The sequence below is a fragment of the Ixodes scapularis genome, unplaced genomic scaffold (genome assembly GCF_016920785.2).
Source record: "Ixodes scapularis isolate PalLabHiFi unplaced genomic scaffold, ASM1692078v2 PGA_scaffold3__209_contigs__length_174095766, whole genome shotgun sequence".
Classification (NCBI taxonomy): Eukaryota; Metazoa; Arthropoda; class Arachnida; order Ixodida; family Ixodidae; genus Ixodes; species Ixodes scapularis.
Genome location: NW_024609868.1, coordinates 116276622 through 116301159, shown reverse-complemented (window position 1 = coordinate 116301159; position 24538 = coordinate 116276622). Strand labels below are relative to the sequence as shown.

Genomic DNA, 24538 nt, shown 5'->3' with positions numbered 1-24538 from the left:
TGCACTTTCGGAAGTTCACCATTGACAGTTTTGCTTCTGAGATTTAATGCAGACATTGAATTTTCGAACTTTTTCCTGTTCTTCAAGTTCATAATCTTTTGAGTTGGGCTTTCGTTGCCTACAGAGTAAGCCACAGAAAACACTCGCCCGCAATTATTAATTTGGGAGAAATATACCCAATAAGCTTAACAAATAATACAAAAAAGGGCATTTTTTTACAAAGCTGACGAATTTTAATGATAATAAATTGATATATGTTACGCATGATCCAAAAGCCTCCATATAAAGAGAGGAAAAAAAAATCGGTCAGCTTTCCTCCGCATACGCTCAATGGCCGGTGAGCTTTTCTCCGCATCCGCCGGTTTTGCGGTGAGCTTTTCTCCGGTGAGCTTATCTCCGGTGAGATTTTCTCCGGTGAGCTTTTCTCCGGGATTCGTCGGAAACACTGCCCAAAATAATTTTATAGGGAGTTTCACGGCTTTCCACTGCGACATAAGCACGTGGATAGAAAAACAAATATTGACAACAATAAATGTCGAATATTTTTGGCAGGCTCACACCTGGTTTTACTTCATAATTTGATGACTCATATGTTGATTTTGTTTGCGGAACCGTACTTCTAACCGGCAATTTTATTGCCTACACGAAGCTTTTGCGTGCGATCTACTAAAGTTAATAATTTTTGGGGTGTCCAAGTTGAAGTGGTGCGTGTTATTTTTCGATCTCTGTCCGAATGATACAAAGTTTCACGTTTTCACCCTGTGAGTGAAGTGAGTTGGTCAGTGCTAGCATCGAAGGCTAACTTCGAACTCTAATTTGGAAATAATGTCTCTGTTGCCGCATCGCGGACAAAGATATATATGCTCTTATCACTGTAGCAAAATAATGTGGCAGGATTTGTGCTCTTGTTATGATCGTGTACCATTGTAGTCGACGTCATCCCAGCACGGCGTATCGTTTTTGTATTCGGTTTAGCCCTGCAAACCACACTTAGGAAAAAAATGAAAGTTTGCACCTTGTTTGTTCAAATTTTTGTTATACTGCAGAAACACATTGCGCCCCGTGTTTTTGAAGGCACGGTAGACGGTGGTGACGGTGAGGTGACCGACCCCCATGCCAGCCGGCGTCTCGCTCGACCTCCTCGGAGGACAGGTCGTTTTTACTGGTGACTGGTGCATACGTGGAGCAACTCCGCGTGCATTGCGTTCTTCATCTCAGAGAACGCAATACATGACTCAGCTCTATCTCGTCATCGCTCCAAAATGACAAGTGGAATTCGCAACTGTAGTCGGTGACAGGTCAAGAACGAAGTGGGAGCTCCTCCCACCCTGTTCCACTTCAGCGGAGCGAACGGGGGAGAGGAGGTCGCCCCCTCTCCAGCGTTCGCAAATGGCAAATTTTAGTTTATTAGGCCACTAACTGTCAATTTACGCTCGTTCCTTTACGTCCGCCGCAGCCGATAATGTTATCCCCGGGAATACCAAAAGTATAATTTCTTTCAGCAAAAAAAAACAAAACAAAACAAAACATAATAATAAAACGCCCGGTATATCACAGCTTTGACAACGCTTCACGTGTGTGAGGTTCGATGACCGACAGAGAACCACCGCTGGCCGTGCTCCCGAAGCGGGGAAGTGCAATTTATGGAGACCGATCATATTATCAGAAAGGTGCAGACTAGGGAGCCTTCATGTGCGCGAAGCGCGCATGGAGGCACTCTAATGCAGACAATCCAGGAAAAGTATTCTTGCAACTATGAGGTTCCAGTTGTACTTACACATGCATTATCGTCAAATTTGACGGAGTTCCTTCCAACACTAAAGAGTTGTCAAGAGTGAAGATTATAAAGGAGAATATCAGCAGGAATCTATTGTCTGTTTACTGAAAACAAAACAAGCATCAGAAAAACACATTTGGGCGGCCGGGGAGGCCAGAAGCACGGACTGCGCGCACCCAGCGTGGAACCAGCGAATGAGAGGGCACTCCTAGCAATCTGTTTTCAGAGCCACGGTATGCCGGCTGCCGGCCAAATGTCCACTTTAATTCTATTATGGCTTTCGAAACGTAAATACACGCTCGAGAATTTTCAACAATATCACGCGAGCGCCGACCGGCCTGCAGATCAGCGCATCGTCACGGCGCGAAGTAGCGATATCAATGACAGTACGCGTTTCTTCTGCGCCGTCATATCAATGACGACGCAGAAGAAACGCGCCGAAGTCGGCGTCGGCTGCTAAGCTGTTTCCCCAATCACGACCTGTAGCAGACAGCCTGCTATCATCATCGAAGGGACCATCAAGCCAGGTGCACGGGCTCGCGTGGCTGGCAGCTCGGGCGTTCGGCACCGTATGTCCTGGCGGCCGGACCTGCTTAGTTTCGGCTCCTCAAAATAAATATATTTGCCACCTGAACCAGGTTACAACATTGGCGACGAGGATGGGATGTCCCGGTTTGCTGAAGGCCCTGATCAAGCCTTTGACCAAGAGATGTCACAAGGCGTGTTTTCCATTCAATTGAGGTCTGAAGATGTCTTCGCACTCCACACCGACAATAGCTTGGCTCGCTCGAACTCCTTGAATTTCCTCGAAGCGAAGTGATCCTGAAGCCGTATAACGAGGTCTTGATACGTCAGCTCGGAGAAATTCTGAGGCTGAACCAGGGTGTACAGCAGCTGAAACGTCGTCGATCCAAGAGAAGCTATCAATAAATTTTTCTTGTCGACGTCGGCGGTTATCTTCGCGACGTCCAAGCAAGCTTGAAATCTTATCTGATAGAGCTTCCACTCTTCCTTGTCGGAGTCGAACGTCCCAGGGCCATGGAAGCGGTGGGACATTCTCTTCCATTGATTTTATGGTATATCACTGCTCCAACTCCCTCCGATGTGGTCTAGTGGCTAGGATACCTGGCTTTCACCCAGGAGGCTCGGGTTCGATTCCCGGCACCGGAGCGCTTCCAGTCTTCGTAATCGGGGAGATGTAGCAGACAGCCTGCTATCATCATCGAAGGGACCATCAAGCCAGGTGCACGGGCTCGCGTGGCTGGCAGCTCGGGCGTTCGGCACCGTATGTCCTGGCGGCCGGACCTGCTTAGTTTCGGCTCCTCGAAATAAATATATTTGCCACCTGAACCAGGTTACAACACGACCCACCCCTGGCGCGACGCCCACCGCTTGCTCCACCCCATAAGCAGGGGACCTAGTAATCAAAGCGACACACACGGTACGCAAACACGAACAGCAGCCAGTAGGAAGGACACCGACACGAGCTTAGTCAGCGAACGAAAAGACAGACACAAACTTCACTCTAGGCAAACAGAGCAGGGAAGTTACAAACTGAACCGGTGGAGCCTCGCATAAAAAAAAAATCGTTTGACAATATAAAAGCGACTGAAATTCTTCCTAAAAGCTATATTAGCAGAAAGCACCGTGTTATAAAGGACCTCACGAGTTTCGACCAAGTTTTCCAGCACGTTATTTTGCAAGAAACGGAAGAAGCCAAGTGTACAACCAGTTTCCGAAGCTGGCAACCACAGCTGGAATCAGCGCCATCCTCGGCAGTTTCCTGAACCTCGCGTAGTCACATTTCAGCCACCGCCACATAGAGGGCGCAACCAGACATCCAATTTGTGTTTTCTGTTTGTTTTATGATTTGTTTTTAAAAAATAGGCTCGATTAGTGAAAATGTGGGCTAATAATTAGGACCTGGAACAGTAATCTCCATTTAATACTAAAAATATCGGCCTAAATGTCTGCCAAAAAGGGTCAAAATATTCGGTTTTGACTATCAACAAATTCGTGGTTTCGCCTATATTCAAACATTTTTTATGGAAACTCAAAGGTGAAATTTAGAAAAAGGGCCTCTAATGACAAAGCAGAATATGTTTTTCTTTGCAGGTCTACAATTTTATTCAAATGTGCCAATCCCTAAGCGCTGTACCACTGTACTACCAAATGAAGTTTGCCAAAAAAAACTGTTTTTGTCACTTTTCACGTGAGCATTCCGAAAAAAGTTTAGGCCGTATTACAATGAAATTTAGCGTAGCTCTTTCTACCATAGTTGCAAACACATGTAAAAGGTTTCAAATAAAATGACCGAGTAGGCGGCCAAAAATCCGCGACTGAATGTGCTTCCGCGAGGTACATTTTTCAAAGTAAATATCTGTCAAAATAAAATGAAAAACGAAAAAGGGGCCTCTAATGACAATGAACGCACTCTTCTTCTATAACATTCTAAAATTTGAAATAAATTGCTCCAATTGTGCACCCTGTACCACTGTGCTACGAAACCATGTTTTGCCGAAAAGGCCAATGTTCGCGGGTGCCCACTGAATTAGCGTTTTGCACTAGGAAAACAAATCCTACATCAGAGGAAAGATAATGTTGTACAGGACAAGATGATATATAACACATAATTTTAGAAAGCTTGAACACGCCACAATCGCATTTCGAAAACGTGCGGAAAGCGTCACATGTCATGGCCGCCGTGGGACCGCAGCCCAGACGCCTTCATGCCATCGTCGTCGATGTTTCAGATAACACTCCAGATGAACAACGGAGAACGAACCGCGCCCGGACGTCATTCATGGCAACACCCTGCTAATACAAAACAAATGCGAACAAAAAAAGGCCCCCGAGAAAATTGAAAAGATAGAGAGAGAGAGAAACAAAACAAAAACAAAAAAAAGCGTTCTTGCTTGTACGTCACTTGACCGGCGTGTTGAAAATGGCGACCTTCGACCTTCTCCCGTCGTATTGAGACTTCGTATTGAGACTTCGTCCCTGTCGTTCTGTGTTTTGTCCCTTGTCCGTATCCCCAGTCTCGGGTTACAACTATGCTCAATTTACACCAGCTAGCCTGCACCCTCACCATTGCTTCATTACTTCTCCCGTCCTTCGGGCATTGGTGTCTCCGTGTGTCGTGTGTAGTGAAAGGGGGAAAAGGGATTTTCGGGGAAAAGAGATTTCCCTTCCCCCTCCCAGCAACCCCCTACTCCGCATTCCTCGCTCACGCAGGGGGTAGGGCAGATGGGCCAGAGAAAGTCCGTCGGGAAAATGGGAAGGGGTCTTTGTTTGAAAAGAACCTGTTTTTTTTTTTTTTTATTCAGATACCTACAGCGCCATGGGCATTACAGTAGGGGGGGGGGGGGGAGAAGTTGGAAATGAAGAACATGAATAGTTATACAAAAGTTAAAAGAGCAATATTCACAAGCCATAAATCTTTCAGTATCACAACAAAGTGCAGGCTAAATAAAAAATAAAAATGCGGTCTACTAAACACTACGAACGTTACTCAACTACTAACTAGACACTACGAGGTTAGTGTTGAATAAAACATATCGTTAGGAACAATGTTGACCACCGAGGCTGGCAAACCGTTCCAATCCCGTATTGTTTTAGGAAAAAAAGAGTTTATATAGACGTCACTTTTACAGCGGAATTCCTTGACCTTATACACATGATCCTTTCGTTGCGATATGTAATCTGGCGGGTGAAGGTAGGCATTTTTATCTATCCCAGTCCTACAGTGAAATATGTTATTAAAAAATTTCAGTCGAAGGTTCTTCCTTCTAAAGCTTAACTCCTTCCATCCTAGGCTCTGTCTAGCACGAGTCATACTAAGTCGCCTGTCGTAATTGTTTAAAACAAAACGGGCAGCCCGGTTTTGTACTTTTTCAAGTTTGATTATCTGGACAGCAGTGTGAGGATCCCATATAGTGCAGGCATATTTTAAAATTGAGCGGACATGCGAAAAATAAAGTCTCTCTTTCAAGGAACGTGGTACAGGCTTAAAATTACGAGCGAGAAAGCCAAGCATTCTCGAGGCCTTAGAGACAGTATAGTCAATGTGCTTATTCCAACTTAGGGTCGAGGTTAGGAATACACCAAGATATTTGTATTTGTAGGCAAGAGTGAGTGGCTCGTCATTAATGGTATAAGTACTGAGGGACGGAACACGCCGTCTCGTAAATGGGATGTGGACAGTTTTCTTAAAATTAATATTCATTTCCCACAGTTTGCACCAATCGGTAATTGCATTTATGTCTGCCTGTAGAATGTCGACGTCATCACTCGCTCGTATTTTTCGATAAACAACACAATCGTCTGCAAAGAGACGCATTGGTGATGACACAACACCCACGATATCATTCAAGTACAGCATGAACAACAGCGGCCCAAGGACGGACCCTTGCGGGACTCCTGATGTCACGTCAGCAAATTCGGACTGGCAACCATTTAGCACAACATATTGTTTACGGAGAGACAAATATTCGCGTATCCAATATACCAGTTTCTTATCAATTTTATAACCGTGAAGTTTCGCAATTAACAAGTCATGGGAGACAACATCAAACGCCTTGCTGAAATCAAGAAAAATGCAGTCAACGCTATCACGGCCATCAAGAGCACCTGCCAATTCATGTACAAACTCTGTTCGCTGTGTCACACACGAGTAGCCTTGACGAAAGCCGTGCTGGGAGGAATGTAGTATTCCCGAGGCATTTACATGATGGATTATGCCTGTATATAAAACGTGCTCAATCACCTTACAAGCGATGCTAGTTAGTGAAATCGGACGGTAATTTGTGACCACGTTCCTTGGGCCACCCTTGTGTATCGGGACCACCCGACCAAGCTTCCAATCTGACGGCAATGATGATGTATCTAAAGATTTTTCAAAAAGAACATAAAAATACAGGCAGATTACACCAGAGCATGACCTCAGAATACAAGGAGAAATGTTGTCGGGGCCTGTTGCCTTGCTTACATCAAGTTCATTTAAAAGCTTTCTAATCCCTTCCACTTGGAGTGTGATCGGAGGCATCTCATTAGTCACAAAGGGCGCATCGAAAGAAACACCCCGCTGTGCAGGCGGGTTAAACACGGGATAAAAAAATGAATTCAAAAGCTGGGCCTTATCGGTATCACTTTGTACAACACTGTCATCGTGATTCAGCGGCGGAACGGAGATATCACGTTTGGCATTGCTGCGCACGTATCTCCAGAACTCCTTTGGATTATTCTTCACCCTCTCTTCAAATGCCTGGAAATATTGTTGTTTGGCTGTATGAATGCTGGTTTTTACATGTGCAGTTAGTTCGCTCAGCTTGGCAAGATGGGCTGCAAGTTGAGTGCTACGGTACTTGAGGAACGCCCTTCGCTTCTTTTGAATAAGGCTACGGAGCTGGCGAGATACCCAAGGTTTGTCACGTGCACGCTTCGAAGTAAGCATAGCAGAAGGAACAAAGCAGTTCGTTAATTCAGTTATTTTGTTCTTAAAAACACGCCAGAGATCCTCGATACTCAGTTCCTCAGCCAACGTTTCAAAGGTTGGAAAATACGAATCAAGTGCAGCTGACATGCTATCATAATCTGCTTTGTTGTATAAAAACACCTTCCGCGGTTTTGACCGACCGACATTGGTATTTGCAAGGTTAACATCTGCCACAACTACTTTATGATCGCTGACGCCAGTGATGACTTGCGTATTTGAGATAATGTCTGGCGTATTGGATAAAAGTAAACCTAGAATGTGGCCTGTTTTATCGTCTCGTGTTGGCTCAAGAACGTGCTGTTCAAGTGAACACAGGTCCATAAGACTGAAAAACTCGTTGTATAATTCTCCTCCTGCACCAGTCCTGTGATTATTCGCCTTCCAGTTAATTGCAGGTAGATTAAAGTCACCTCCAATTATAATTTTAGCGCATCTAATAGTAGAAACAATTTCAGACAGTGAACTTAAAACGCTCGGCTGTGTACCTGGTGGCCTGTAAAAGGCACCAACGGCCAGCCGTTCACCATTACCCAAGGAAAGTTCGCACCAAACGTTTTCAACGTTTTCAGTTTCAATCGGCATTTCTTTGGAAACAATACTTTCATGAACAAGAATAAAAACACCCCCTCCGTGGGAATTTTTATCTTTTCTATAACATAAGTAATTGTCAGGGAAAACCTCTCGATCGAGAACGTTTTCGTCCAGCCACGACTCCGTCCCGATTACAACCTGTGACTGAGTCATGTTTACAAGCTGCCGTAGCTCATCTACTTTATTTTTCACACTTCTACAGTTGACAAGGGTTATGTTTATTGGACATTCTTTGCGGTTATTACGTAGTCAATGCTGAATCACCAGCTTTGCCTCATCATCCCAAGTGAATTTGACCCCGTCTAGGAGCAAGCAGTCATGTTTTAGCACAACTTTGCTATCCGGTCGACGGTGAGCCTTCGCGTATTCCCATAATTGCTTTCTTACAACACGAACAGATTCTGAGAGGTCTTCTGAGATGCTTAAATTTGTACCTTTTAGTTTGCGAGCATTAAACATGATTCTTTCCTTATCTTTTAGAAAACGAAAACTTGCAAAGATTGGTCGGTTACGATCAGTAGACTGCTTGCCTAGCCGGTATGCCTTTTCGATAAGAATATCATCTACGCCTAAACGAGTGTGGCACAGGTTCGTAACAAGTTCTTCACAAGCAGCGGCGGTTTCTTTCGCATTTGATTCAGGGAATCCATCAAAAATCAGATTACTGCGGCGGCTACGATTTTCGAGAGTTTCTACCCGGGATGACAGAGCTTGTATCTGCGTAAGTTGTGCGTCACATTTTTCTTTATACTCTTGAAGAACAGTCTGTATATTGTCAAGTTTATCAATTTTCGCTTCCACTGATCCTATACGGTTGCACACATCATTCAGTCTGGAATCGGCCGATGCCTGGTTTGCTTCGATTTGATTTAATTTGGCCATTAGACGCTGTTGCCCATCCAGCAGTCCCTTTAGCTGCACCTGAGGGCCAGGGTTCAATTCAACATCGCCGCAAAGAAGTAAAAGCAAAAAGTAAAACGCGTAATTTCTGAGTAACAGAAAACGCCGCCTGACACAGTTGGTCGTCGTTCGACAAGCACTCATTGATGCATGCAGCTCAAGGGGTGGAACCGGCAAGACATAGACATAAAAACGTGCAGGACAGAAACCAACCTGCGTCAGCAGAAGAGTGCTTGTCAATCGCGGCACCAAGATGACGCCGGTTCCACGCCCCAGCGCCGAAATGGTGCCTGCTGACTTATGTAGACGGTAGTCCCCAAGAGCAGCACTCGGAGCACTGCATTGTTCGTAGCGGACGATGTCGTTTTCGCCAAAACCGAATGCTGGGCACACTTCATTCTCGTAGTTGTTGTCGTCGTAGAATTCGTCCGAGGACGACACGTGGTAGCAGGCCGAGTCCGGCGCAGCGATGCAAAAAGCCTGCGTCAGCAGAAGAGTGCTTGTCAATCGCGGCACCAATATGACGCCGGTTCCACGCCTTCGTCTATAGTATAGCCTTAGTATAGCCTTCGTCAGGACTTAGAAGCTGGTCGTCTCCGATCATTGCGGGATCCGGTTTGGATTTGCGGTGCTGCAACACTGCACTTGATCTGTTCTGAAGTCACAAGACATGGGAACTCGATTAAGGTATGTCAAAGTACTTCTGTTTATGTTATATTCATGAACTGCGGCGTCAGAAAGTGTTTTATTTTGAGCGCGTTCTCTAGCTTCTAAAGCACGCGCCATGCTCTATTCTTTTTGGCACCATGGTTGCTTATTTTGTTACGCAGCACAGAGACCTGATATTCAATCGTATCGAGCAAAACGCCAGTTCTACCGATCGCTTATTTTTTGTGTTTTGCAGACCCTGGCAGCATCGCTTTACCATAAAGGCCTCTTTACACATGCAGCTGAGAGCTACAAGCATAGCGCTGACCTAACGCTAAACGCGTGCAGACGGGAGCTTTCACCAGCTGTGTATCGCACCGTCAAAACTGTTGCTCATGGCAGACGAAAAGCAGCTCGCGACACGTGATCAGCGCTAATAATAATAATTGGGTTGTGTGTGTGTTTATACAGCCTAGAACTTGGTCTGCCTCACAGGGGCGACGAGTCTCCCAGCTGTAGATGAGCAATTTAGCCAGTGCGGTACAGCTGTAGATGAGCAATTTAGCCAGTGCTCAAGGGGGGATCGGTGGCCGAGTGGTCGAGCGCACACCAGCTCGGAGCACGTGCACGTGCTCCGAGCTGGTGTGCGCTAGACCACTCGGCCACCGATCCCCCCTTGAGCAGCGCTACTTCAGCGCTTCGCTGCGTGTCAGTACCGGCCTTAATGGAGACATTCATTCAATTGTACAGACTTTCGCGGGAGCTCGTTTCGTCACTTTGAAGCATAGTTTGAGCACGCACACGCTGGGTCTGTAATTCGCAGCGAACGGTCTACTAAAAATATAATATTGCGCTGGTCTGCTGTCAAGAGATCGCATGTTAGATGTGAACCATTGTAGCACTTTTGTAGCCTATTTGTTATTTTAATATCTGTGTGTTATATCTAATACTTTTGCTGAGCGATCGGGTATTTCACGCTGCCCCTGTTGCTAATAATCCAAATTCCTCGCAAACAGCCAAGAAGGTGCAGGTGCCCCAATAAACGGTGCTTAGACCACGATCGGTTTGGACAGCCGTCCCAGTGTTCAAGCCATCGTCGACGCAAGTGCACTCTTCGGAATCTGGCCTTATCGTGGAGTCTACCGCTCAGGAACTTTGACTTCAGTCATCCTTGAATGCGATGTGTATTTACGAGGCAATAAAGCTACGTTTAACCTGAACTGCACGATTTTGTTTTGGAGATTTGTGGCTCGGGACCAAATGCAAAGGATAAACCTTTAGTCCCAGGGGTCTAAATCCAACGGCGCAACGTTTAGACCCAGGTGTTCAAGTGCAAGGGCCTAACAGTTGGTCCTCGGGGTTCATTTGAAACGGTGTAACAGTTAGTCCTTGGGGTCCAAGTGCAAGGGCCTAACAATTCGTCCTCGGGGTTCAATTGAAACGGTGTAACAGTTGGTCCCAGGAGACCAAGTGCAAGGGCCTAACAGTTGGTCGTCGAGGTGCAATTGAAACGGTGTAACAGTTAGTCCTAACGGTGCTAGTGCGAGAGACTAATGGAGGGGCGCAACTGTTACTCCTTTTCCCGTTAGTCCCCGAGGGGACTAATGGTTGTGGCAACGCACTTGCTCCCTTCGGGGTCTAAGTCGCGCTCCCTTTTTTCTTAGGGTGTAGAATGTGTTGCTATAGCTCCTGAAAGCATTTTTTCTGTACGGATATCTTCAGCACTTCCAAGATGAGATGCTTTGACCGGGAGTTGACTAATTGGATTGTCCCACACTCAGTCTGTAGCCCTCGCAGCCCCTTTTTAACGGTTTCGCACAAGCCAATGACATCTTTCGACGGGGACACAAGCCCACCCCTGGTTTTTTGCTCAACTTGAGGTGCTGGCTCATCGGAGTACAAAGCTGCAATTCACTCTTCACAAGCTGTTGCCTTGCAGACTTGTCGGACAACAAAGCCTGCAATATAAGGCACCACCGCAACAACTACTGCAGAGACTCTCGGGGTGCGCGTAGCTGTGGTCGTCATGAGGATCCAAGATCGAGGACTTGCGCATGTCGGTCAGCCTGCTCGCTGCGTCCACCTGTGCGATAACAGCAGTTGTGCTCAAGATGGAAACTATGTCCTTCGAGCGATTGCCGGAACTGGAAGACGCCACTTCCGTTGTCACTAGTAAGCGCTTGTATGCTGCCATAAACTGTGCAGCTGTTGGGTTGTTGTTATACCCCCTCGGCTGCGAAGGGATCCGAAGAAGTTCTCCGCGTGATCCTGGCTCCGTTTGTGCGTCAACAAGTACTTCAGCTGACCCTGGCCAACAAGCTCATCGAACATCTTTTCCGTGCTCGCCATGCCGACCAAGAAGCCCACAAAACCAGTATTTTTTCAAGCCCTCTAATACTGGCCGTCCTGCCGGATCCCTCGGCACATTTATATACGGTCGGGCATCGGCAAAGAATGGCTTCCAGCAAAGCTTCATTCTGCTTCCGCAGAGGTGCCTTGTAGGACCTTGCAAAAGGATTCCTGGAGTTCAAGAGGTCAAACAGGTGATCGGAAACTCTCAAGAACTTCGATGTTGCACTAGCGCCCCGGTATTGTGGTAGCTTCAGCACGTGTTCACAGAAGTCCAAGGCATCAGCAACTGAGGCACTCAATGCTTGCACAGCATACCGCACCTTCATTTTTTGCTTCTCCCATTGAACGTGGACCTTAGTGAGTTTGTTTCCCATCCGCAGCCCTTCATCGCGCTGTAACGCCTCCAATGCCACTATGTAGGCCCACTTAATGTGTTTCCTTCAGCGTCAACGAGGTAGCTTAAATTCGCCAAAGAATTGCGGATAAGAATAATCATATGGCAGGCATCCAAGATAACATATACATTCTTAGTGTTATCAGCCTGGTTCACAAAGCTTGTAGAAATCTGTTATTCAGAGTTCACGTGAAGTTCAGCGCCTAAACACCTGGCCATGGTGAAATTCGACGAAGGCTCCGTCAAACGTAAGAGAGACAACTTTAACCCTCACTGACGCAAGTTTCTCGATGCACTGTTTGGTCAGCTCGCCCCTGTCTGCGCCTGTCAGTGAGTCGATTAAGAAGTTCCCAACTGGCATCTTAAATCTGACGTTGACACCAATGATCATGAACACAGGCATTTCCAGCTTCGGGGAGACTGTCATCGTCTAACCCTGTACCAAAGTCAACATATCCGACTACCTTGACTCCAACAAGTTCTACATGTTTCCTTATAGCCATGTCGTCTTCAATTACAGCACAGTAGAAGGGCTCATTCCGGGCTTCTGCAAACTTTTCCAGGAAAGAAAATGCTTCAGCTGTGAAGTCGGGAGCTCCTTGAATGGACTTATACCAACCCCGGAGTGTTCGCTGCGATGGAAGGGCCTCGTTAAACTTGGATCATACATACTAGCTCATACGCGGTTGGACTATAAAAATGTAAAGTCAATGCAAATGCTCGAAGCTCAGGTGGGTACTTGCCATTCTGTTCAATCCCTGCCCTGCTGAGTAGTTGCTGAATGTCACCTGAGAAAACAGATGTAAACACGTGCGACTCTTCTTCTGACAAGAGTCTGCGCTCTCTAATTGTTTTGACGATTTCTTGTGCGGTTTCGTTTCTCTTCGTCAGCCTTCGCTTCGTTTCTTACAATGTTTTAATTCTCTTCTTTAAAAGCGTTATTTCTTCTTCAGAGGCAAGGTCCTTGTCTTTGTAGTACTGCTTGGTGGGTGAGGCTTCAGGAAGCTCTTCAGCTCCAGGCAGGTCGCACAATTCAGAACCACACGGGGCCGAGCAGTCTCGAGACTGGGGGTCGGGACGCTTTCGTTTCATCTGAAGTGAAAACCGTACGTTTTCTCAGACAAGTTTTAAAAGACAGCACGCGTAAAAAATAAGTAAAGCTTTACATCACATACTGTGGATCAAACATCGAACCTGCAAATTTGCTTTGGTGAACTAATAGAAGTATATTGAATTAACAAGCTTTATTCCTAGTCGTGCATGCGAAGTTGTATGACAGAAGAGAAGTTGTATGACGAGAGAAGACATCCTGCGCGCTTACGAGTAAAACGTTTTGTCGAACAAGTAATTACGTAGCGGCCGTAACGCCCCAAACGTATTACCGCTAACATTTTCCTTCTCGTTTAAAGATGGCAATGATACAGGTTTCTGTAGATGAGGCGGAAAAGCTGGAAACACAGTGGGCACACTTCCCACCCGCAGTCGCGTCGTTTGCCCTGTGCGGTCGCAGCAGTCAGGAGTAAAATGCACAGAGCAAAGGCGATCTCCATCTTTGGCACACCACCCTTCACGGCGAACTGTCCGCTCCCAAAGGCTGCGCACCTCTGCATTCTTCGGAAACCTGTCAATAAATGTACAACTATTGACTTTTGCACGCACATAACGTCATTTTGCGACCCTTGCTGGCGCTGGCGCAACAAGCAAACTTTTGGGCGTGAAGGGACCGCTAGTAGCTAAATTGAGCACGTTTTTATATACTTACGGGTGAAATGTGAGACCACAGCCTTTCTTCAGTCTGTTTGCACATCCATAAGCAACGCAGGAAGCAACCATTCTCGAAAAGCAAGGCTTGAACTCATTTAAAACGTCCAACAGAAGCAGCGCGCGCCCGCGAAGAAGCGCGGAGGTTCACCGGCACCCAAGGCCGGCAACGGGCTTTCTGCCACTGGCAAGATGGCGCCCGGTGGCGTCACCTCGCGGGCAGTGTTGCCATCGTTTTTTTGCTCGCGCCGCTAAATTGAGGCCAGTAAGTCACTAAACAGTCGCTAGATTCGCCAGGAAGTCGCTAAAATATTCGCTGAATTCCAAAAGCTTATTAAGCCCTTTTAAAGTAAGTGAACCTCGAATAATCATATCTCAGGTATTTTGAGAGTTAAACTTACGCTAAAAACAACTAGGATTGTTTTTATTTGTAATCTTTTATTTGGGAAACGACTAGGTAGTAAGTACCAAAGTAGGAATAAGAAACGGTTACTTGTTAATTTTAACACGGAAATAATGACTGCTTTGTCTTCAAGAACAGTTCAACGGAACAGTCTAGAAGAGTTCTTCCTCGATGGTGACTGCACTCAAGTCACTTAAATCTGCCGATGTCGACGGTTCGTTGCCAGCTTTGTAGGCTTCAGCTGTGCTAATTCGCCGAACAACGTCTTCTGGAAGTTCGTAGTCGAAAGCGAAAGCCAAGAGCGGCTGCGCTCTTGGCTGGCGGTAGCAACGTTTGGCGGAGAGCACGTAGGTACGTGGGCGCGGGAGAGATGGTCCGCAGCAGTGGTCCATAGTGTTGACAGTGTTGACATTTTTTTTAAGCGCGCCGCTAAATTGAGCATATATCCAAAGCAAACTTGGTAGGGAAGCAAAAGGGTTTAGCCCGCTAAAATTGTTCAAAATGACAAGATTACGGTTGAACACCAAAGTCGCTAAAAAAGTCGCTAGCCGCTAAATTAAAGAAATCCGTCGCTAAATGTATAAAATATCGCTAAATCAAGCGACAAAATCGCTAAAATGGCAACACTGCTCGCGGGCGCCGCTTCCACTCCAGGAGCAAAGTACCGTTTTCCTCCTCTCCGTGACTCGCTCCCTCTCCCATTCCGACGCCGGCGCCGCCAACGGTGTCCCTCCGCTGAGCGCCGCTGCAGGAGTCTGCTGGCAAATCCTTCCTAAATCGGTGTTTTCCGCGCGGTTTCGGCTCGCAGCTTTCGTGTTTTTGTTACAATATTAGTTACTGATGTGTCCCCGACACGTTTGCAAATAGGTATGTCTGTTCATTGATTCACGTTTGGAGCAGGGACGCAAGCTTTGTCGAGGCGTCGGCTGAGCAGAAGACTCGTCTGCTTGGATCATTTGTCTCGAGGTTCGTTGCAATATTCCTCTTTAAAAACATTCTTAATATTGAACTGGACTGTGAAACACATCGTCCTGATTCCACTGCCTTTTCTACATGCGGCTGTCAAATCGTTTATCGCGAAATAACACTTGTTTCTGTATTTGAAGCGAGTTGCCGTCTTGGTCGTTTCCAAAACAGTCTGTTCCTTTTTGTTTCTGCCTTTACACGTCGAGGTGATGAAGCTAAAAACGTTAATGGGCGTTTTGTGCGCGCTCGCAAGTGATTTAGTAACGCAGGGCGAGCACTAAAATTCCAGAAGTTTTATCCGAGTTCGTTCTAGAACTCTGTATGCTTCCAATAAAGTGGCTTTGTTCGTTTAGTCCGATGTTGGTACGTTTTACGTGTGCCCGTGAAATTTATGAACGTGGCGATTTGCTCGCTTTGAACACACTGCTATTTTGCAAGGGCGACAATTTTTATTTTGATCTGGGAGGGTTCATGCGTACCAGAGGCCGAAGGCCAGTTCTAATTGGCTCAATGAGTTCTAGATTAATAGTTGAAACATCACTCTCAAAACATTGTATTGTTTCACGAGACCACCTTTCTTGCGACCGGGTAATTTCTACGGACTGAATACAGTGCCTACGCACTGTATTCAGTGCGTAGGCATTTTCAGACAAATTAGAAATACACCCCTCCTCCCACACACAGAAAATTCAACATAGTGCGAGCTCAGCCTGTGTAAAAATCTAACAACTCTGATTCACGCTTTAGATGGGAAATTTATCCAGTGCAGTGAGACCGGTGACATGTGGCCTTCAGCATGTAGAACACAGAAGTGACACGCAACCATATGCCTCACAGATTTCATCATTACCAGAGATTGTCCGTTCAGGAGGTCTCGGTGATGAACGCGTGAAACACCATGAGGGCCAGGACAAGCGGTTCACTTGTGGTAACTCGAATCATGCCCCCACCCATTCATTCGAACACGTTGTACTCCGATCATGTTTATTTTGACAAGTCAGCGAAGAACGGGGGTACAGCACAAGATCGCAACTTAGAATTGAAGCCCAGCAAAGCTTGGAAGCGGGCCGACTGACAAGCATGTCAAAAAACAATTTTTCCGCGAGAAAAAAAAAAATTCTACAGCAATATTTATTGCGTGAGACTGATTTTAGTTTGCGGCTATTTCGCCCGTTTTAAATCGCGCGCCACGAAGTTGGTATTCCGTGACGTTGAATACCAATCGGCTGCTATACTTCTCATTGGCTAAGAGTTTGATTGACAGCTTAGATCTTGGTTGTTAAACCTTTGTTCTATGTTGCAATTTCCTTTTGAGCGGCATATTGTTACGTTTAAAGAATAACCCATGTGATGAGAGTTATTATTCTTTACAAAAAGTTTACAAGACGGGCACTTCCGTTTGGATTCATACCATAACAAACAAAAGCTTCGTCATTCTTTCATGGCCGCCGAAATCTCTGCTCCCGCCTGTCGTGGTTTCGCCTACCTCGACTAATCGTTTCGCCGAAGTGATGAGTGTTTCGCGCTGACCCAGGTGCTTGAGTGAGACTTCTTGAAGTGAATCAATGTGTGTTTAGCAGCTGTCGCAGGTGTTAGTGATAGGAAGCGACGCGGGGTTCTGGCTTTCATAGCGCGGTTCTTCTCGTTTTCCTCTTTGCTTGCTTAGCGTGCTTCTTCTTTTTTTTTTTTTTTTTGTTTGTTTGCGCGTGCAAATGCTGACTTTTCGGAGCTGTCAGATGCGTGATCCCGACAGTGAGCCTTCCAGCAGCCATGTCGCCCGAAAGGAATGCTGTTTGGCCGGAGGCAATCGGGCGTTCGCGTAGCGACAAACGTGTCCAGTTACGTTCTCGTCATATCGCTCCGGAGGCCATCGAGATTCGCACCGGGTGCACCTACCCTATTGAAAATAATTCTAAAGGGCCCATCAGCCCTGAAGGATTATGGGACCTCACAGGCCTTCAAAACCCTTCAGAATACCCCACAGAAAAACCCTTCAAGGATACCCCACAGAAAAACCCTTCAGCTCAAACCCCTTGGCCCATCAACCTTTTAAACGCGCAAATAACTGTGAATCAGACAAAAATGAAGTTCAAAACGTTATTGAAGTTTATTTCAGACATTTTGTTTTACATGCATATTGTAACTCAAAAAGACGATAAAAACCAACGCTTGTTCAATCCCGGACGGAAGGAGCTGTAGATGAAAGCGATCATATCAAATAGGGACAGCTGAGTTCTTTATCACATAAATCAAAATATATTAAAGTACTCACAATGCCGCTGGGTAAATTCCTGATATACGCTAGTTCAGCTAATAAAACCGAGGAGGTGCACGTCACGGACATATATACACACTAAATAAGCACGTTTGGCGAAAACCACGATCTCGCAAGCAGCACCCGCCACCGTTGAGAAATTCTGAGCACAGTCAAGGTGTCGTTCCTGGTGCCGTCGTGGCGGCGTCTTCGGCGTCATTTTCGCTAGCTGGATGCTTCTGAAGCTCGACGGACGAAGAGGCGCACGGAACAGGTCCAGACAGCGGCCGCCATCCACCGCCTCAGGTCTCGCAGTGGCACGATCACGGTGCGCAGGCACTACGTGCGGTGGGACGCTGACCCCGACTGCCTGATTTGCGGCAAGTAGGCCGATACCGGCTGGCGCGGGAGATCGCTGGAGAAGCCGCCTTGCTGAGGGTCCTCGGGCATCGCCTTGCCTTCTAGTGGGTCCCTGGTCACTGCGGCATCCAGGGCAATGAGCAGGCTGACAGGCTGGCCGACAACGCGCACGACGAGCCCCGGTTCCGGACGTCCAGCGTTGGACCCTTCGCCGACGCCACACTCCTTGCCGCCCGAGCGGACGCGGCGGCGCACCCCGACGAGCGGTGGGCGGCCGGAAATCACCCGGCAAGACCCCGCCCCCCGGGGCACGATCCGTCGAGTCAACGCTGTCGCAGACCGCATCCGAACGAACTGCGCCATCAACCCTCTGCGGCTCCACTGTTTCCGCCGCGGCGCTGAGACCCCAACCCACGCTGCCCGAAATGCGGAGAACGGACAGTTAAGGCGCACCTCCTCCTCGGCTGCAGGGAGCACGACGGCGCTAGGGCAGCCATGACAGCGGGCGAAACGGGCGGCGGAGAAAAGCTCACCGGAGATAAGCTCACTGGAGAAAAGCTCACCCCAAAACCGGCAGATGCGGAGAAAAGCTCACCGCGGCTTTTGAGCGAATGCGAAAAAAAGCTCACCGCTTTTTTTTTTTTTTTTTTTTTACTGAGCGGATTTTGCATCAAACGTTGTAATTTAACATAATTCGCATTCGTCACTTCATTAAAAATATGTCCTTTTTTGCAATATTCTTGAAGTTCATCGGGCATATTTACTTATTCATCAGAAATTAGTAATCACCCATTCTGTGTATTATTGAAGCCGCAAGCATAAAATCAGAACATCGTACACTTGTAAAAAAGACAACACTTTATTGACAACTGGAAAGGTGCCGGTGGTAGCTCTGTCAAATAAAGATGTTTGTTCTTTCCGAGCTAATATGAATAGCGGTGTGTGAACCGTTTCAGTTTCAAATATTGCGTAGTGCCTAATAGATAAGTAGGTGTTTGTTGATGCAATCAGTGTCGGCTACGCTGTTTTGATTTTTTTTTTGTTAATTTCACTAGCAAGACTTTAGTTGAGAGAACAGATTCGTCCTGTCGTGTTTGTTGTCTTCACTCCGTTGTCTTCGTTTGGGCGTTTTTTTTTTTTTTAATAATCTATTACGTTTACCAACTCGCCCTATTCGCTACCTTACAGAAGACTACTTCTTATATAGGTCACCAGTAACAACGGTGCCAGTGTGCAGCTCTGAAGGTCATGGGTGGCTCGCCCTAGAAAGACATTATCACACAAAGGCAACGTGCGGAAACACCAGCACGAACGGCTAGAAAACGTGCTTTTCCGTGAAAGAAAAAATGTTTCGTTATCCTACTGACTGTTTTGTCCTATTTTCAAAAATTAACAAAAGCTTCAAAGAGAATTTCAGGCACCGCGTTTTTGCGCGGGTGCACTTTCGGATTTTCGGCATTTGCAGTTTTGATTTTTAGGTTTTAGGCAGACATTATTAAGTTTTCGAACTTTTTTCTGTTCTTCAAATTCATAAAAAGTTGAGTTGGCCTTTCGTTGCCTACAGAGTAAGCCACAGAAAACACTCGACCGCAATTATTACTTTGGGAGCAATATACCCGATAAGCTTAACAAATAATACAAAAAAGGACATTTTCTTTTTTACAAAGTTGACAAATTTTCATGATAATAAATTGGTCCATGTTACGCATGATCCAATAGCCTCCATATAGAATGAAGAAAAAAATCGGTAAGCTTTTCTCCGCATACGCTCAATGGCCGGTGAGCTTTTCTCCGCATCTGCCGGTTTTGCGGTGAGCTTTTCTCCGGTGAGCTTATCTCCGGTGAGCTTTTCTCCGGTGAGCTTTTCTCCGGTGAGCTTATCTCCGGTGAGCTTTTCTCCGGTGAGCTTATCTCCGGTGAGCTTTTCTCCGGTGAGCTTTTCTCCGGTGAGCTTTTCTCCGGGATTCCATGACAGCATCCCCTGCCGCGGTGGGCCTTCCCTACGGAACGAAAGACGAGATTTTGCTGCCACGAGGCGACAGACGCACCAAGGAAAGAGCTCTAAAGATCCTGCTCACCTTTCTCGAGGATACCAGCCTCATCGAATCGCTGTGAGCCCATGGACGAACGGATGGCGCGGCCGGTTAAGTAGACCACCGGGTGCGCGCCTCAAACCGGAGAACTTGCCAAGCGACGAAAAAGGGACAAATGGCATCCGCGCGGCTTTCCCGAGCTATCCTCCCCCAGCGCAACCGGTCCGGCGACTCCTCCTCGCCCAACGGGGATTTTTGTTTCCCCCGCTGGATTCCTGTTGTTCCCCTCTCTACCTCCCGGCTTGCTTCTTCGGCCATTCCCCACCCTCCCTCGCCTCTATTTTCAACTCTAGCTCCCCCATACCTCCCTGCTTTTCTCCCTCCGCCGCCCCCTCCAGAGCCAGTGAGAAATGCGCCCTGCGCCCCCTCATTTTCGTTTACAACGCTTAGAAACACACACCGGGCGGACGGGATTGCGTTCGCTTGCAAAAGCCGCTAGGCCGGCGTTTCGTCGATTCTCCGAATGGGGCAGTCATCCCCAGTGGCCTCCTTGGAGACCGAACACCCGGGCAGTGACAGACGGGTCCAGGAGCCGACTCGTGTTTGATAGAAGTGCAGTAATAAAAATTTGACCGGGCACACATACGATCGACATTCTCCAAACGCTTATTTTCTCCCATCGCAAACAATAAGTAGCTAATTATGAGGAAGAAAGCCACAAGGACGGGCAACCATGAAAGTTTGTTGTTGTCCATCCTTCTTGTTTTTTTCCTCAAGAATAATTATCGCTATCATCCCGCTCGTTCTGTCCTTAAATAAGTAGCTATGTTCTAATTTTGCGAAATGTGTTTTCTCCACCTAGGCCGTGGCCCCACAGACATCTCAAGAAGCCTGAAAGTTTTTCCGACCCCATTAGAAAAGTTCTTGACAGGCTTTCAGACATTTCAAGGCATTGTAAAGGGGACTTCAGACATTTCAGGAGAGCCTCTGACGGGGCCAACGAACCCACCAGGAAATATCGGTGCTCCCTTCAAACATCTCAGAAATTACTGAAGTCTCCTTCACACCCTTTAAAAAAATCCTGAAGTCCCATCAGAGCGATTTTCAATAGGGTAATGTCCACAGTCAACAACTAGACTCACAAAATAAAAAAGCACTATGTTCACTACGTAAAAAGTGGTGTCAGTTCATGCATCTGTCGACAGGTACGAAATCTTGCCCAAATTTATTTCCACCGCATGACGAGCACAACACGAAGCATAAAAACGGGAGATTTAGGACAAGAATTCGGAGTCCCTTGTTCAATTAAAACGACGTAATTTATTTAAAAACGCCCGCAGCTTACTCACGGTATGCGTCGGGAATCTTCCAGATTTTGAAACAGAACGAAGGAAGATTTACTTTTAAAAACGCTCGCTGCGTCCTCCCGGACCAGTTTTACTGGATCAGCTGACGACGACGGGACTGGACCCGTTGTACGTCAACCCCGCATTACACACATAGCACCGCATTACACGCACCACGAACGTTTCAGTTCTTTGTCGCATCGCCGTGTTTCACCAAACAGAAGGAGATCGCCGAAATAAACGCAGCGCTGTCGTGAACCTTGGCTTCTGGTTGCGCACTCGTGGACCCTGTGACTCCCTTCGCTTTCAAAGCACACACGACGATTACGAATGATACTTTCCGTCTTCCGGGAACATCACAGGGGCACTTCTCCGGTCACGTCTTCGATACATGTGCTCGCAAACCGCGTCAAACCAAAACAACGCTGCCGCCATGTTGAACGTGCGTTGTTGCAGATCTTACCGGAAGTCGAGACGCTGCGTGACGCTGCGTTGTTCAACTCCGCAACGCACGGAGAGTGAGGGGCAGGGCGTACTTCTCCTCCGTGGGGGTCGAAAGAGCGGGAGTTTCAAATGTGGAGACGTTCTGACTCCGACTAAATTACGTCCTGTGGCGTAAATATTGATAAAAAAAAATTATTTTTTTCGCGGAACATTTGTTTTGTAACATGCTTGTCCCAATTAGGCTGTTCAAAAAATACTTTTTTTTCTTTGCAGTTACAATTTAAGGCCAGTTGGTTGTTTACGACGTAGGAACAATCTTGTCTCTGCGCGAGTCGAACACTCGCGCCGCAATGATCGCAAGCTACTTCGCGTCTTCACGGTCGCTCTTTAGTCGCTGCCGTTTTGACTTTAACGCTAGATAGTTACGAGAAGGGAGAATAAGAGGTCTCTCCTTAGCCATAACTTACCTCGCACAGTCTGGTTGAGGGCGCGCACGTGAAATTCTTTTGTTTCATTCGCAACATCCAAATCTTCCTTCGCTTTTTGTCCCGCACCCCAAGAGGGATTCAGAAGAGCTTCTTTCCTTCTCCTGGACAATTCGAACAACCTACCGCACAGCAGCACGTCATGGCGGCAGCTTGATGTCGTTTCTAAAAGCAAAACACTCAACATACACCCTGCCGACACAAAAATACAAGCTCCGGCGAGCGGCCGGCAATGTAGTATGCAGCCGGTGGATGCGATGAGCGGTGGGCCGGTGGGCCACAAATTGTGCCGGACGAAAGTGGCGAACCGAAACATCACGGGCTCGGCCAGGCTCGGCCAATTAAAGGAGGCGGGCGGGAGGACTTCCCAGAGGAGGAGAAGGATTTTTCGAGAGGGTGAGGGTGTGTCGGAGGATCAAAGAATGGCGCTACCTTTCCGTATACAGGGGCCTTAGAGTACCGCAATCTAGAACGCCGTCTCTCGGCGACTAGCGGCGAACTCCTGGAGGTTTCAACTCCGGTCAGAAATGCATGGGGAACATGGGAAAATCGTTGTCTCTTCAATATTGTGGGGATATACGGAACGACAATAATTTTTCACATAATAATGGAACATTCTAGAATAATTTACTCTAAGTTCTGTGCCACGTAAGGACGTAACTTTTTTTAAGAATTGCCTGAGCGGCATCGTGCAGCAGACGACGCGGCGACGTCACACCGTTCACGTGACCCACTCCGGCCAACCAAAAAAACCCATCTCCGCTGCGCAAAACAATCATCTGCTTCAAACGCCATTGCCTTGGAAATTGCCTTGTCACAATTTTCACACGCATCCAATATTATTAAAACTTTGATAAAGTGTTTAGTGCTTTACCAACTTCGCGACAGACTAGTTTCGAAAAGTGTGAACTTGTCGTTTATTCTTTAATCACCCGTGTTGAGTCGATCTCCCTGTATTCTCCCATAAGGCGGGCCGTCTCCTGGAACTCTGAGTACCACATGACTCGCGCTGAGCTGCTCAGTCGGCCATCTTGTCGGCGAAACACCCTGATCAAAGGACTGCGCTACTCTGCTCCGTAGGAGCTATATAGTGCTCTAGTCGTAGCTACCGTCGCCGCTAACGCACGTATCTTCGCACGTAGCTACGTCGGCTGGTCTAACGCAGCGACGAAGTTTGTGCAAGTTTCGTCCGCTTAAAAGCAGACGAAAGAGTAGGCATATGGAAGTTGCACAGGATATCGGAGTGTAAAGGTGAGCGAGACCGAGGCTACGGTGTGGCGGGTACCAGCGGGGCGGCGCCGTCGTCCGTAGCCGTTCTCCGTTCGTCACCTCGTCCTTCCTCTATTAAGTATGATGCTAGCGATTGGAGACTGTATTTACTGCGCATAAAAGACATCAAACGAGAGCAAGTGTGCCCTGTGTGCTCTTACTGCTTCGCCTGTTCACGGCTGCTGGCCGCCATGTTTTATAACGAACACGGTAAGCCGTGTTTCTGAAAGGCAGACACGGTGTATCGTGTTAAGTTTACACGGCACCTCGTGTGTAAACGAATAACGCAGATGGCTCCGTGTAAAACGAACACGTTTCGACGTGTCCGCTATGGGACAACAATTTACACGCTTGGACGTGTTATTTTTGCTAACAGTGTAGTGCTGTATTGCGAAGGAAAATCGAAACCCGGCAAGAATACCTTTTTTTAATTGAATACGCGGAAATTAATTGATGCCATATTAGTATTTTTAAAGGTAGTTAGCGATTCATAAGTGTCCTAAATAAAAATAATAATTTGCCGGTGAAAAGACGATCTCAAACCAGTATAATGATATAGAACTCAAAGATTAAAGCGTTCGACAATATTTTCAGCTAGAAGACCGACCACAATGGTTTACCGATGTAGCCGCACTATCGTTTCATATTGCAGTGATGTGATTGCTGCGCCAATTGCGCCAAACTGCGCCAAGGGACTAACCCTGCCTACATCATACCTCATTTTGTCAAAATAAGAGTAATCTGCGCTAAGCCTGCGCCAAAGGGCCAATTTTGGTCGCTTTTGGAAACCGAAACAAAACTGAGTACCATAATGGACCTTTTCCGAGAAGCGTTCTGCGCACGCGCGAGCGCCCGATGCCAAGCGGCGGAAGTCGGAACGAAAAATCGAGGAAATTCGGAAGGAGGCTGTATATCAGCGAGTAGAACACGCAACTGCAGCGTATATATAATTTTGTTACACAAAAAAAGAACGTTGACGGAAAGGAAAACACGACGTTTGGGTGGACGCCACGGATGCCCCTCTTTAAAGTCGCGTTGGGCAGGCGCCGCTGCTCAGAGAG

General features: G+C 47.1%; 1 protein-coding gene and 1 non-coding gene across 2 annotated transcripts in view; one reads left to right on the top strand and one right to left on the bottom strand.

Moving 5' to 3' along the window:
- The window catches only part of LOC8025703 (choline transporter-like protein 4), a 647806-nt gene that overhangs the window by 101815 nt on the left and 521453 nt on the right, over positions 1 to 24538 (bottom strand). The window lies entirely within an intron of this gene.
- On the top strand, positions 2876 to 2947 carry Trnae-uuc. Its single transcript has one exon. It is a non-coding gene; the product is annotated as a tRNA-Glu (tRNA).